The 15,418-nt window shown below is 37.2% G+C and overlaps 1 protein-coding gene across 6 annotated transcripts in view; it reads right to left on the minus strand.

Annotated features, from left to right (window-relative positions):
- Window positions 1-15,196, minus strand: part of LOC122830155 (E3 SUMO-protein ligase CBX4-like) — an 82,643-nt gene extending 67,447 nt beyond the window's left edge. For 2 of the 6 annotated variants that reach the window (XM_044115282.1, XM_044115281.1), the window contains exons 1-2: window positions 14,872-15,196; window positions 10,282-10,355 (exon numbers count right to left, since the gene is read on the minus strand). The gene's annotated coding sequence lies outside the window, so the exon portion shown is untranslated. Of the gene's footprint in view, window positions 1-1,359; window positions 1,467-1,537; window positions 1,633-10,281; window positions 10,356-14,871 lie in introns of all 6 variants that reach the window. The other 4 variants (XM_044115283.1, XM_044115280.1, XM_044115279.1 and 1 more) reach the window with 4 other exon arrangements.
- Window positions 15,197-15,418: the final 222 nt, after the last annotated feature.

Genomic DNA, 15,418 nt, shown 5'->3' on the forward strand with positions numbered 1-15,418 from the left:
CTAGTAGAGTGTAAAAAGCCTTGGTAATGCTTTCAGGAACTAGCCGAAGGGGTGCGCATTGTTGTGTGTGTGTGTGTGTGTGTGTGTGTGTGTGTGAACACGTGACAGCACCAGGGCCATCTCACACTGAGAGACCGGAGTCTCCCAGCTGCCCTTCCCCTGGATCGATAGCCCTCGCTCCAGGTTTTAATTAGCTAATCAGTAGAACATGGGCTTTTAAGCATGGTGGTAGAACGTAGCTAAAACCTGCTGTCAATACCTATTAAAAAAGGTTGCCTTGAAATGCGACTGCAATTGACTCGGAGCCACAGATTTTTACGGAGCCTTTCCCAACTTAGCTCTGACATGAAATTGGCTGAGGTCAAATAAAAGTAGAGGCTGGACTTGTAGCTGTGGACGTTGTTAACTGCTTATTACATTACATAAAACTGTCTTCATGAAAGCTGAATGATTCTGCAAAATTGTCTTTAGTAGTAATTTTTATCCTGCACATCATGTCACCTACCGTCGGCCTTTTTTTTAACGTCCATAATAAACATTCCCTTACTTATCAGGCTGCAACATCCACACAAATTATAAAAAAAATTTTCACTAATGTGAGATATTTAAATAAATAAATTATAACCACACCCCTGAAACCAGATTGAATCTCTGGTGCGTAAGCTGCTCTTGAATGCTGCAAATACCAGAGATTAGAATTTGTAACACACGGCCAAGGAATGGGTTCGGTATTTTACAGTCATGCTAAAATGTTTGATAAATATTATTTATGGAGAGGAAGGATTACTCACTTTTCAGGACATGCTGTATGTAATAGGTTTGACATACGAGTTACCTCCGCAGGGCCCTCTCACAACTCACCCTCTTTAAAAACTCTTCAATGCCGTTAAATTTACAGCTGGATTTGTTACAAGACTATTGGATTTTGTTACAGCACAGCTATAGACCTCCGGCATTAGATCTGATTTGGAAAAGACATCCCAGGTATGGAAATCATATTCCTCGAGGGGTCATGATTTCCTTTTTATTTTTTAAACATACATTTATTTATTCACCTTTCATATCCCTTTTCTATGTTATTTGCTTTTGTTTTCTACCTTGTGTACAGATGTATATATTCTTATTCAGCACCTTGTGCTTCTGTAAAGTACATTTGAGTATCTGTACTAAAATGCAAAGGATAATAAAAATTTTAATCACAAAAAAGTTTGGTAAATATTCCGCTGCTTACATGTGTGTCTGAAGAAATCCTGAGAATGCATAAGTGCATTTTGTGTCTCAAAATGTTAATTCGGGAGCTGATGGTGCACATTACCAGACTTGCTGTGTGTACATGTGTGTGGCGACTTTTGTGTTTACCTCCAGCTCCAGCAGTCTGTGTCTTGATGAACACATACCGGTGGTTGGATGGCGTCACAAGCCCAGTTCCAGAATATTCAAGGGCTACACCGGGGACAACACTCAGACTGACAAAATAGAAACAAGAAGAAAATAAATAAATACACCAAACAGTGAACAAGCAGGCTCTGATACTCACTTGCTTTTGTTTCCTCTCTCAGCACCAACCACTCACTGTCCCTTAGACAACTCCCTCGCAGAGGCCTCTAATTGCAACTTTAGCTTGATTTACACCTACCATGATGATACGGCTCAGTGTAAGTAAAATACAACTGGTGCAACCCGAGAAACTGTTTAGTCTCTCACTGTTCAAACAGCATCAGCAAAACAAGCAAGGAATGCAGCTTGAACGTTTGTTAATTCAATGTACTGATGGCAATGAAAGTAGGACAGTGAAACATAGTACATTATAGAATGGTGTGGCATGGCGTCTAGTAGTGCAGTACAATATTGTCACAGAACACAGTAAAGCATACTGTGTTACATACTGCACCATTGCGTTGTATTATATTTTATAGTACATCACAGCGTAGTAAAGGATAGTTTGGCATGGAGTAACATAGTATAGTCTACTACAGCATAGCACAGTACAGTGTAATGTTGCTGTGTATGGAGCAGCATATTTATAGTAAGGTATTTGTAGTAAGTAAGTTTTTTTACTGTGGACGGATTTATTAACCCTTGTGCGCCAAGACGCATTCCAGGCCTGCTTTGTAAATCACCGAGTTGCTCTCCATATGACATTTTCCAGACTTTTTACCCCAATATTTAAAAGATATTGGGGTTGACTCAGGACTCTGCATCTGAATAATTAAATAGGAATTAAAATAAGTCAGGAATGACAAGATAATGTATGTGACTGAAAGTGTTACTTTAATACAGTTATATTTGCAATCATATAATTTTGAAGCCAGAATTACACTTGGGAAGAGAAAGTGAAATATTTAAAAGCATTAATAAAGGCAATTAAGGTTTGTGAATAAAAATAAAAAATACATATCTTTTTTTATTTACAAAATGTGAGCTTGTTAAATACTGAAAATGATTCAGTTGCATATATAATTGTGCAACATTCTTTGTGGTCTTTTTCAAACAATCCAACTTTTTTACTTTTTATTCACGCTCTCTGGACTGAAGAGAACAACCAGCTGATGATCTTGAGTTCAAACCATCATCCTTTATTGAGTTCCCCATTTCTTTATCACTACCAAGTAAAGGTACAAAACACATTGGTATCTAGCAATAAAAAAAAAAATCAACAAACGTGTGGATTTTTACCAGTTGAGTGAAGAAGGAAGAATATGAGAGGGTTGGTGTTGGGAGTGTGGAGGAGAGCATTCGTAAGTGGTGGGGAGGGCTGTTCAGCGCTTTAATATGATGACACCAGGCCAGCCGAGGCCATTATCAGCTGGTTAGATTTCTCCACACACAAACAGGGATACGGAAAGGAAATGCACCCCCACTTTAATAAAAGGAGACATTTGCCGCAGTCTGATTAGAAATATCATTTCCTGATGCTCTCCTATTAAATTGCTCGGAGTAGTGCGGGGATTGCCTGTATATTATTAGCTGCTGGCAAGGAGGCCTGTAAAATAACCGCAGTGATAGACCTGCTAACAAACTGAGGCACATGAACAGATACATGCACATAAATCTGCCCTCTGCTGCAATTTCATTTAGAGGTGCACTGATTTATAATCTGTTTGCTAGTGTCACCATCTCAACACACCTAGAGCCATCATCTATGCATCTCTCCAAGTCCATGTAAGATTGCTATTGTGAGAGAGGATTGTTATTTTGTAATGAGACTAACTCCTTCCAAGCACAGTAAGGGAGATGGTCCGATAAGTGGGAAGGTAATAAATTGCTCAATGCAGCCGTGAATAGCATCCAAACATGCCTTGCACACGCACACACACACATCCACTCAACGTTCCCCTCTGCATCGCTCTGTTTGGCCCCTGTGGCCAAAAAGGCATCTGCTACTCATGCTGAAGTCATCTGGAGATAATAACCAGGCCCAGCGTGGCACCAGGCCACAGGCAGCGCCTCAGACCCCCACCACTCCACGCTGCATGGGCTCACTACGCTCTGGCAAGCTACAGTACATCTGGGGCGGAGGACCTGGCAACCCTCAGCTGCTGGTTTCTGGGAGGGTAGCAAGACGGTAGGGAAGGGGGCTTACAAGGTTGGACACATGCAAAGCACATCGACTGGGATGGAGTAAACTGCAGTGGATGGTTGATGACTCACTCGGGGTGTATTTAAGGTCTGAAACGGATGTGCAGTTTCCTCTCCTGGTGCAGAGCTGCAGGCTCAGTTATTGAACAACTGTGGAGGCTGGTCTACTAAAGCTGAAGAGAGGATTTTACAAACGACACCGAGGCACTGAAATGAACACATCTATAACCATGTAATATGTGCATTTAATACTTTGCAATTTGTGTGATTTTCTTCTAATTTTGTTTGTTCGTGTTCTCATTGTTCTGTCTGTCTGAACTAACATGGTGTCGCTATCAATTTAATAAACAACAACAACTGGCCACAGCTGAGAAAAATTAAAACAATTTTATTTTAGAAAAACCTGTTTTCGTTTTCACACTACAAGGTCATGTTTCAAATTATGGTAACAGTCTTTTACCCGTTGGCTGTAAATACTATTTAAAGGTCTATTTGCTAAAATTGACTCTTCCAAAATTTTAATCAATTTAATTCTTTCTGTGTAAATATATATTACTGTAAGCTTTAAAAATACTAATTTAAATCTTGTCCCGTCAGTTCCTAGCATATGTTTGTTTCTACTAATTTGAGTTTATTATTATTACTAACAATAACTGTTTTAAAGCAGTCACTGTCACAGACTGTAGGGACTGATCAAAAAATGACCAACTAGAAACAAAAGTCTTATTGCTTCATTTTAAAAATACTCGATCTGTTGCTTCCCTCGCTTCTTCTTGAGTCACTGATGACTATAACAATGATTCCTTCCAGGAAACGCAGCAAAAGCCTGAATAATTGAGACAAAAATATCTTCTATGGAAAGAAAGACGGGGAAGATAAAATTATTGGCAATAATAAGTGCATCCAATGGAGAGCAGTGGGAGAAAATAGACTAATAGTTGAGTTCAAAGTACTCCAGCAGGATAAGTCTACAGCAGCAGAACAACAGAGACAGCCAGCGATGACCTAAATCCCTTTAATAAGAATTAAAGAACACCAAGATTAGATTCATAAATACACTTTGTTCATAAATACACTTAGATGAATCTGGTAGTGAACAACACTAATTTTGAATTCATTAAACTTTCATATAATGAACAACGTAACTGGAATCCCAATTTCCCAAATACCTTTTGTATCTCAGTGTAGTTTTTAGACAAAAAGTTGTACATGAACCTCCATTTGCAGTTTGACACTCAACTGGCACCATTGGCTGCTAATCAGACATTAACCCAACACATTAATGTCATGTTAGTAGATATGTGAAATGCTGTCCTAGAATTTCCTAATATAGGCCTGACACGTTTAAGTAATAGATTTGTAGGAATATATTTTTATGTATTCTTATCAGCATATTTAAATTCTGGCAAAACAAAAATGAACACATCTACAGTAATGACACACAATACAGTGAGCTTTAGATATCAAACAAACAAAACGAGAACCAGAGAGTTGTGCGTTTTACGTCCTTGATGTACATATTGATATATTTTGCTGTGCCCACAGAGACACAACTTGCACTCACCTTATGTTACCACAACATCAGCCACTCTCACCATAATTCATCATTTATCCCCAGCTCTGTGTGGCCGGGTAAATCTGGAAGCATTATCCCATGTACTTCCCACCCTGATGTACTGAATGCTGCTGAAACAAGAGACCAGAACTGAGGAATTGAGTTATTTGGATAGGATGACTATCCTCTTCACAGCCCACCTATATTGAGGTCCATTATTGGAGCTATTAAAGGAGCTAAGAGGCGTCAATCTACCCATTTGGATAGCAGTGAGTGGGTGGACTATTAAGTGGCTGCCTGGATGGCCTGCTATTGTCTTCCTGTGTTTCTGACTCACACAACCTTTTGACTGCTCAGTTTTTCTACTTGCTTTAAAAAAAAACCCATCTTGTCATTGTGATTTTGCTCCTAAATGTTTTTTACACCTTTTTTTTGTGTCAGTTCTACTTGGTTGCTTTGCATTTCTTTAACACTTCAAATTGCTCTTTGGTTGTACTTTCTACTCATACCGTTCTTTTTTTCTATCTCTTCCTCTAAGCAGAGTGAGTTTTTTTTTTTTTTTGCAAATGTCAAACCAAGCCCTTTTGCTTTCTGCTGGGGAAAAGAAAGCCTTAAAGACAGAGAAATCACATTGTCTGCTGGTGTCTAATTCACCCCGACATCCACTTCAGGCTGTCTGTCTTAACTCTCATCCTGGAGGTAGAAGAGGGGAGAAGAGGAGTAGAGGGAAAGGATGAAGAATGTTGTGGAGGAAGTAAAAACATCAAGGAGGAAGGGGTGAATGTGCGTGTTTAGAAGAAAGTGCACCACGGTGGGGGGTAGTTGGCCACAGGCAGATTCTGGCTCTCGCTGCTTCTTGTCAGATCAACCGTGGATCAACCTGAGGCTCAGGCTTTACCTTAGTATAAATTTACAACATGTTCATGAGAACAGTTCTTTATAACAAGATCAGAACAGGCTTAAACACAAAAACCTCAACCATGGGAACCTTATTATCGAAGACAATCCTACAAGATTCAAAACATTTTGCCACGCAGCCGTTTTAGAGAAATTCATGGAGGCTTCCTGGGGATTTTATAGAGACAAAACATATGCATGCATGTATACTGAAAACACACTATTGGCTTTACAATATCCCAACATCTAAGCAAGATTGAGCGATCTAAGGGAAAAGGAGGAGAAGGTTCGCATATTGTATTGACACCTGAAAGACGCTTTATGATTAACTGCATTTATTTACTAAATGCAACAGAACAGCTTGGAGAGCCTCGGATCCATAGTAACCTTTTTTAACAGGAGTGCTTTGAACTGGTGTCTCCCAGCAAACAAGCAGACAAAACAATTAATTAATTCGATGAACTCACATTATTTGGTCAATCAACAAAACTGCATGACAACATCAAGTAATGATGTACAGTTATAGAAATCTAATGCTTTGTGGTTACCGTAGCAATAATAATAATAATAACTTTATATAAACCATTTTCAACAAAAGTAACAGGTGTAAAAATGAGGAAGTAATGTGAATAACTAACAGATGCATAAGCAGTTCTTATAATTATAAAAATGGAGCTACAGCTTCTTTCTCTTCAGACCCTTTGATATTCATTGTCTGTTGCAGAAATATGTTGGCTCTGAATAGAAAATAATGTGCATTTTGTCTCAGTAAACATTCACATAGGTTAAATGGTAAAAAAAAGTTAATCTCTCCCGTGTTGGAACCAGTGTTACTATAGACAGCACATTTTAATTTAGTGTTAGTCAATCTTTTGCTTACTTTAGTTTTATTGGTCTGCAGTTAATTTATTCCTATTTAGGTAATCTTACAATTTAAAAGGAACAATACTTTATCAATAATATTCCTAGAATGTTCTGAATGGAGTTCTAAATAATTAGTTCCACCTTTTCTACTAAAATAAGATCTGGCTGGTTTTCATCGTCCTATAATATGTTAGTCTTTCTTTTATTTGGTTAGGAAAAAGTTTTTTGACAACGTTTTGATTGTCATTGTTCTCGTCGGTACATCGACTTCTTTTTTCTAGTTTTCAGATGTAAAAAAAAAAGAAAAAAAAGCCATATGTTGTAACGCAGGAGGCAGTAGTGTCTGCAGTGTTTACTGAATCAGCCAAGCTGAGTTCAACCGTGCTGCATTTTAAAAGACAAACTCCATTAGTCCGCTACGCTCCAGCGATGCTTCTTTACAGTCCAAACCCTAAAACCCTCGCAATTTCCATCATTCATACACCAGCATGCAGAACTCATTCACATGTTACCAAGAGACAAAGCCATAAAATAAAGCAATAACAGGAGACCTTCAGTCTTGTCATTATCCAGCGTTTGCCGAGAGTCAATGACTTCATTATCTGAAAGTATTGATCGTACTGTGGCTGCTTGACAGCAGGTCAGTTAATACATGGTGGTTATTTCAGCTGAGGCCACATTTATAGACTGGATGGGGGTTTCATGCCAACACATTAGCACTTCAGTGAAGATGGGAGGAAAACTTTAAGACTTGGTTATCGATCAGAAAGTAACAATGTTTCAAGTACATATAAAAACATCCTGAAGAAATAGAAACATCACTCACTGTATTGTAGAGTGGACATATAAGGACCAAAGACAAAAAAATGAATTCTTCTTTATGACTACTGATGTATTTTAGTAAAAGTATAAATAGAGCACAAGGACATTGAAGAAATGTAACATTTTTTTTATTTTTGCAAGTGGAAAGAAAAGTTAATGGTTTAAATACCTTTTTTTTTTTTTTTTTTTATAATAATTTTAGTGAGAAACAGGAGGCAGTAGCAGGCCCTTAGATGCGACTCAAAGGACAAGTAAAGACCTGCTGCCTTCCACTCGGTTTAGATTTTGGTTTCAGTAAAAATATATGTAGTTGTTCATTTCCTGTTGTTCCTGGTTCCGTTTGAAGGTTTATCACACTTGATTTTTTTTTTTTTTATAAAGTCCTTCACTTTGCATGGCCACATTTTCATGTTTTACTTTCATAGAAACTTCTTTAGAAACACAGCGGAGACTGTGAAATGAGAAACATTGTTTTATGGGTGTGAACAAGAATGCGTGCAGTTCAGTCTGGAAAACAAAAGAGGACGCCCAACACTCAATAACTAAATGCTCTGGCTTTTGTTTTGTGTCATACTGAACTATACTCCTCCTACTACTTCAATTCAAGATTTAATCTGAGACTAATTAAACATAAGCGCGTATTTAGAGACGCATGAAGAATACCTGAGAATCATCTCACAAGGGCCAATATGACCAGTTGTAAAAATCCAGTCAAACAGGTCTACCTTCACACCCTGTTACAGAACTAAAATGTTTTCTTCAACTGTCACAGAAACATCATGGAAAAGGAAAAACAAACTTCAGCTTCAGAAAGCTACAGATTTGATTCAGAGGGTGTTGATATAGATGCTCCAGAACGTCTTCCACTCAACTATTGATTTAGTTTTAATACCACATTTATCTACCCATATTGATAAGAGATTGTTCACCTTTAATTATTTTCACAATAGAGTCACATTTTCAGTATTAATATGACATCTAATACATATTATCAGGTGTGTTTTTATGCAAAATGTTACTGGTAAAACTATAATGACAAAGATTTTAGAATGATAACAAGAAGCTGACACTGTTAGTTGGATTTAAAATACAACTAAGGATACAAATAAATGCGAGGCAGTGTGGTACATTGAGGAATGCAGTGAAACCAGGTAGTTTAAACGCCCCACCACACGCAGGAACGCAGAGAAACGTAACTAATTAACATCACAATTACAATCTCTCATTGTCCAGTTTTAGTTTGTTGTCAGAAGTTATAAAAGGTGTGGTTTTCTGCAACTGTAACTAATCAGTCATAAGGCTCCACATGTTTGGTGTTCAGAGACAGTATTGTGTCTAAATTGGATTTAGAAAGTTGTTTGAGTTACTCTTGTCTTTCTGCCATCTCAAAGTCGTCTACGTCCACGCAGCTGATGGTCACTGAACATGTTCTCGCTTTTGAAACTGCCTCTTGAAAGCTGAGAAATTGGTTGTGTGCACGATCCTCCACAGATCATGGGTGTCAAACTCAAATCCTCGGTGGTCGGTGTCCTCTAACCTTTAGATGGGTCTCTGCTTCAACATACATAAATCAAATATAGACAGGGCCCAATAGACTGTCAGTGCATGCTGAGGCAGCAATGCAGTCATTTAATCCAGGTCTGCTGAAGCAGGGAGGTGTGCTGCAGGAGACCTGCCCTTATGGCCTAGAGTTTGACACCTCTGCTGTAAATCATACGTTTCTAAAACACTCAGACAAGTCTTTCTGGCACCAACTACCTTGACATGCTCACTGTTACCTAGATGATCCAATTTCCTCTAATTTCTGGTGCTCAGTTTGAACTTCAGCAAGTCATTTTCACCTCTTTTATTTGATGGCTAAGTGCTCAGAGTTGCTGCCATGTGACTGAATTGAATTTGTGACTGCGATCGGTTTAGCTGTGCTCTCTCAGAGACTAAAACCGAAGAGACGCACGGCACAGAAACATTGCAAGTCCACAACAGAAAATAAGTCGGTAGATGAATGGATGAATTCACAGCACATTGAGGTAGACGGCTGTTTTATGACACTCAGTGTAGCAAGACGAACTCATAGGACATGGAACTTCAAGGTACAATAGTAGATCTTTTATATATATATTTCTTTAACCATTAAGTTTGACAAAGCATATTTTTAATCTGAATTGAACCAAAATTAAGTGTTGGGTTTGTACTTTTTTCAAGTATTTCACTTGTAGGTGTATATTTTCCATCGTATTGCAGGTCTATATGAGGCAATTTTCAATCCCCTTTAGGTGACTTTTGTCACACTGACATTTAACTTTGTGACTACTCTCCAGGGGACAGAGCTACAACAAAAGCTGAGAAATTCTGGGTGGAGTCTTCAACGTTTCTTTAAAAAACAAAAAAACAAAACAAAAAAAAGACATCCCAAATGAAAGATACCGGATTTGTTGTTAATACCGACGGTTTGCAGAAAGAAATTGTTGATTTAAAGGAGTTCCAGTGATGACAGGTCTTTAATCTGAGGTCTTAGTATCTTTGTGTAAATGTGTGTTTGTAGCAGATAGCCTGAAGATACTCACACACATACACGAGGTCACGGCCACTACTGTGTGACATGTTTCACACCGTGCATGGTCAGCAAAGGGTCACTGCTCTATGCATGGAGACAGACACAGAAAGAGATGGATTTTTTTTTATTTTTTTTAGGGCATCAACAGTAATAAAATTTGAGAGTTTAAAGCCACCAAACTGGAGATTATCAAATTTCCCTGCGACCATCAGCTGCAGATTTAATGGTATTTCTACCAGCTTTTGTGTGGTGAGAAGCAAACAGCAGATCAAATTATGCTGTGTGATGTGAAATGTGACAGTCAGTAACTGTAGCTCATTGAATTTAGTCTTCCACCATTAGAAGAAAGATGTCTTTATAAAAAACCTGATAAGCCTACCGTATCCGTAATGCACACCCAACAGCTAGCAAAGCTGTACCAATGCAGCTTAAATATAGCACAAGTAATAAAATACTGAAGCACTGAAACCAGCATCATATCCTGCACTCAACAATAAAAATAATTTTTTTCTTAAAAATAAAAAAAGTTTATCAAGAGTAGTTGAATTTCTGATGGTTGTTGGTTTGTTCATATTAAGAACAGGAGCAAAATGCCACAACAGACAACGACCCTGTTGAAGTCCAAACTTGGTCGCTGCATTTGTAAGATGCAAAATAAATATATTTCACATGCACACATATGAGGCTCATTCATTTGATAAATAGCAACCTTATAGCAGTCAAACATATTTTTACTAATTTAATATTCTAATCTTAAACATAGCGTTAGCTTTAGCTTCAGGCAGAAAATCAGCATAATTAGCTGAAATAAAGGCTTGAAAAACATCTGTGTGTAATTAATTAATCTGTTTTACTTTGTGAATTGAGTTGCTGAAATAAATCACCTCTTCATTTGATTATCTGATTATTAAATATTATTATGGTCACAATTTTTCAAACCTACACCTTTTAGTTGAAACCAAGAAGCCTTATGAATAATCTAGAAGGTGAAATTGTTATCCTGGAAACATCAATTAACGCTCTATACTAAAAATAAAAAAATAAATAAATATGAATGACCTAAAAGTGTTCAAGTTGCTCATTAAATCTCATACTTTTGTTAGATCAACTGAATAAAATTTATTAAAAAGTAAGTGTAATGAAGTCATGTACAGTTCAGAGCAAAGTAATATAGTTGTGTCAACATATTCATGTAAATATACTTTAGCAACATAATTTATGAAAAAAATCTAACTTTTTTAATATCATTGGGTGTTTGAAGTAATAATACACTCCTTATGTTGCCCTCATGTTGTTTCAGATTCAAATAACACTTTTATTTACTCTACACTGTTACAAGCAGAACAAACATGTAGCATTCTTATATTTCTTTGCCTTCACTACTGAACTCATGCAGACTGAAATGAACTAAAACTTACTTTACTATGTAAAGACAAAGAACAACAGAGGAAGATTTATTTTAAACCTAATTAAGAACGATGAGGCCAAGCCCCATTGAAACACGTTTACCCATACTGAAAGATTGTGTCGACCCAACCCAGATATATTAGCTTATCATAAAAGAAAGCTACATAACTGAACATTTTCCCGAAGATTCGCATTTTATATGTTCATTCATCAAGTCAACTTTAATTCATACGCTCAAACCTTCATGCTTCCAAACAGTTTTTAAAAAGATTTTTGAAGAGACAATGTTGCTTTTGATTTAAACGAAGCACAAATGCGAAGAGTGAAAAGCGGTCTTCAAATATTGTTGTCTAAATCTATTGTCTAAATTTAAGCAAGAGACTGTTGGGGGTTGCTCAAATGACCCAACAACGTATGGCCTTTAATGTTCACATTTGGGGAGGACATTGAGTTAAGTGAAATAACTATAACCATAAAAATACTTTGTCTAATAAGGTTCACATGATCACAAAACGGTGTCGTTAAGGACCCAAACACAGAGATGAGGGCTGGAGGTGAGAGCTGATTTAATGGTAACCGACCTCAGAAAAGCCAACAAAGCATGCTGGTGGCAACAATAAAAAGACCTGATGCAGGCTGTGAAAACCACTTAGTGTTACTGGAGTGCCAGACAGGTGAGTTAATGAGCAGATGACAGGCAGACAGGGGGTAGAGGGAGCTGAGACACTGTGAGAATCAGACGACGGGGGAAATATCATCAACAAAGCAAAGAAATAATCACAAGCAGAAATGCAAACCAAGGATTCACAGGAACTACAGACAGTACTATGACAGTCCTACAGACAGTAAAATGAAATTGTTTTCAGAGTAACACTGTTTAAGGCTTACTTATTCAGCCATCTGAATAGTCGACAATTAGTGTGAGAAATAGATGAAAGTCAGGTTTTTCCAGTTTTGCCTAAAAGAAGCGTGTGACACGTTCAATTTTTAAAAAGAAACACAGAGGACAGAATGCATTCTGTCCTTTGTATTTCATACAAATGTACAGAGTACAGTAAAGCCCAATTTCCTTCCTAAAATAAATAAATAAATAAAAAGCACAGAGCTGCTTTAATTCAGAGCAGCAGATCTGCTAAATTCATTCAATATCACCCTCTTCCATTAATGTGTACAATCACCAGAAATGAAATTTTGTATTCAAGCTTACATTTCTCACTAAAATATTAGTGTGAAGCAAGAGGGGCTTAAAAAGGGAAATCAAGGTGTGGTGATACTTGCACCTTTAGTATAAAAAAACCTAAAAGAAATATGATATGTACCATATTTCTATCTGTTCTATTTTCTCCAGCTAACTTTGCTGTTTTTAATGCACCCTGACAACACACAGATCACTGGAGTGGTTTCCCAGCAACAAGAGGGAGGGTTTGAGTCCCTGAAGGAGCCAAAAATACCTTCCAGTGGTGGAAATTGATTCCCTTGAAGTCTTAAAAAGCCTTAAATCTAGTCAGTAAACAATAAACAGCTAATTAAAGACAGAATACGGAGGTGAGAGAGTGTGCGGGTGCAGAGCAGGGGGTGCTCTGTTTTCTCAGTGAAGGCTGTAAACACATTAGCTGGGATACAGCCAGTGAAACAGCGATGCTGCGAGCATGTGGTCAGAAACCAAAGAGCTGCCTCTCTTCTCTCTCCCTCCCCCTGCTCCTCATTATCGCCACTCCAGCTGCCTTCAAACCACATTTGCGTCTCTCTGCTGCCCTCTAGTGGCCACTGACAATCAAGGCACTCTTAAAAAAAATCACAATTTGGCCCAAAACATAAATAATTAGAACATTTTCTCACTTTTTCTTGTCAGGCCTTTTTAAAAGAGCTAATGATGTGATCTGTCCTTTAGTGTTTTCATACAAATGTGTTACAGTAAGTAAAGCCCAATTTTCTTCCTAAAATAAATAAATAAATAAAAAACACAGAGCTGCTTTAATTCAGAGCAGCAGATCTACTAAATTCATTCAATATCACCCTCTTCCATTAATGTGTACAATCACCAGAAATGAAATTTTGTATTGAACTTTAAACCAATCTTTAAAACAAGAACTGGGTACCTGGGTTTGAACTTATGAGGCTGTTTTCTCATTCAAGCCAGCAGAAAATTATACGTACTTACACACCCAATAACATTTGTCTAATCTTTTTTTAGCAGCTTTGAGGAAAAACTACAAGCATTTTATAGCCATGAGCAATGTCCTGGCATAGTTTCTGCTAACCAGTTTCCTTTCATCAGACGTGAAAGTGTGAGGCAGGTTATTAAAACGGTGACATTGCGTTCAAAACTGGTTACAAAATGGAAAACTAAGATTAAGAATAAGTGACAAGAATAGTTCTGAACTGAACACTATTAGGAAAAAATTATTTATGCTTAACCTGGGTCCATTTAAAACAAACTCTATATTTTCAGATTTATGCCCAAATGTTGGTGATGGATCTAAAATAATAAAAATAATAAAAAGAAAAAGAAGGGTTTATTCTTACCAAAAATTAAACAAAAGTATTTAACTCAAACTTGTGCGTCAAACTCTTATTTTTCTAAAGTATCGTAGCTTCATCAGCGCAACTATTGTTATTCCACATGGATAAAAAAAGTTTGTATACATCATGAAAATACCTAAATTAATAGGAGATTAAAACAAATGTTGAATGTGGGCACATCTCAGGCAAAGAGCTGCAAAAAACAAGAGTTGGCTCTTTTACAGATTAAAAAAAAAATGTTTTCTAGATGTTGCTGCTGCAGTGCGTCCCATGTGGTTTGTATGTGCAATCCAAGTAAAGACTGACCTCATAAATCACTGTTTTGTTATTTACACAAAAGAAGCAACCGCAATCCATTTCTAACCTTCACCCTTTGTACTAAATGTTGTAGCTGTGTTAGCTGTGGTAGTCAAACTATCACTGTTTTAATGTTTTTACACTACCTTTCAGTTTACATTATTAGAAGTAACTATTTTATTATTATTATTTTGAATTTTTGAAAATTGACAATAGGCTAATTGAAAACTACTTTAGGATATCTCTACAATATATTTTGGTGCAGACGTTTGTATTTTGTCTGATAAAACAAAACTACTTAGCTAACAGCAAATTTCTTTCTTCACGGTAAACTTCCAGCCAGTTTACCGTGACAGAACAAAATCTCACCCACCTCTTTATGTGGTTCCACGTCCTTTCACGCAACTCCGAGTATTCAACTGCAATACTGCATGCAAAATAAAAATGAGCTAAAGACTACAGCACTTATTTTTGTTCCAAATTTGGCAAATTATCAGCGATATTTGTATTGTGCGCCCTCTTGTGGCTATGCAGCGAGAAGTGACGTTATAATACTTATGCGCATGCGCTGGATTAAACCATCATAAACTACATAGTTTTCACCTGTTTAAAAGAAAAAGGTTAAGGAAATACCTTTACACGAAACATATTAAAATTACTGACTGGTATTTTTAGCAACAGATGCCAAAACAAGAATTTTAAAAATCCATAGCAAAGCAGCAAGTTATTCTGCATTCCTGATGTTAGGATGGTTACATACAAATACATTTGGTTAGGTGAACATTTACCTACTTGACCCAGTTATGGAGTTTCCAGATCTCATAGGTGATTCTTGCTCTTGTTTGAGAATTGTGACAAAAACAACAGCATTAACCTACTTTCAGCTACTTTTAAGTGCTGTTTTTTTATCACTGTCTTTT

This window comes from Gambusia affinis, linkage group LG04 (assembly GCF_019740435.1).
Source record: "Gambusia affinis linkage group LG04, SWU_Gaff_1.0, whole genome shotgun sequence".
Classification (NCBI taxonomy): domain Eukaryota; kingdom Metazoa; phylum Chordata; class Actinopteri; order Cyprinodontiformes; family Poeciliidae; genus Gambusia; species Gambusia affinis.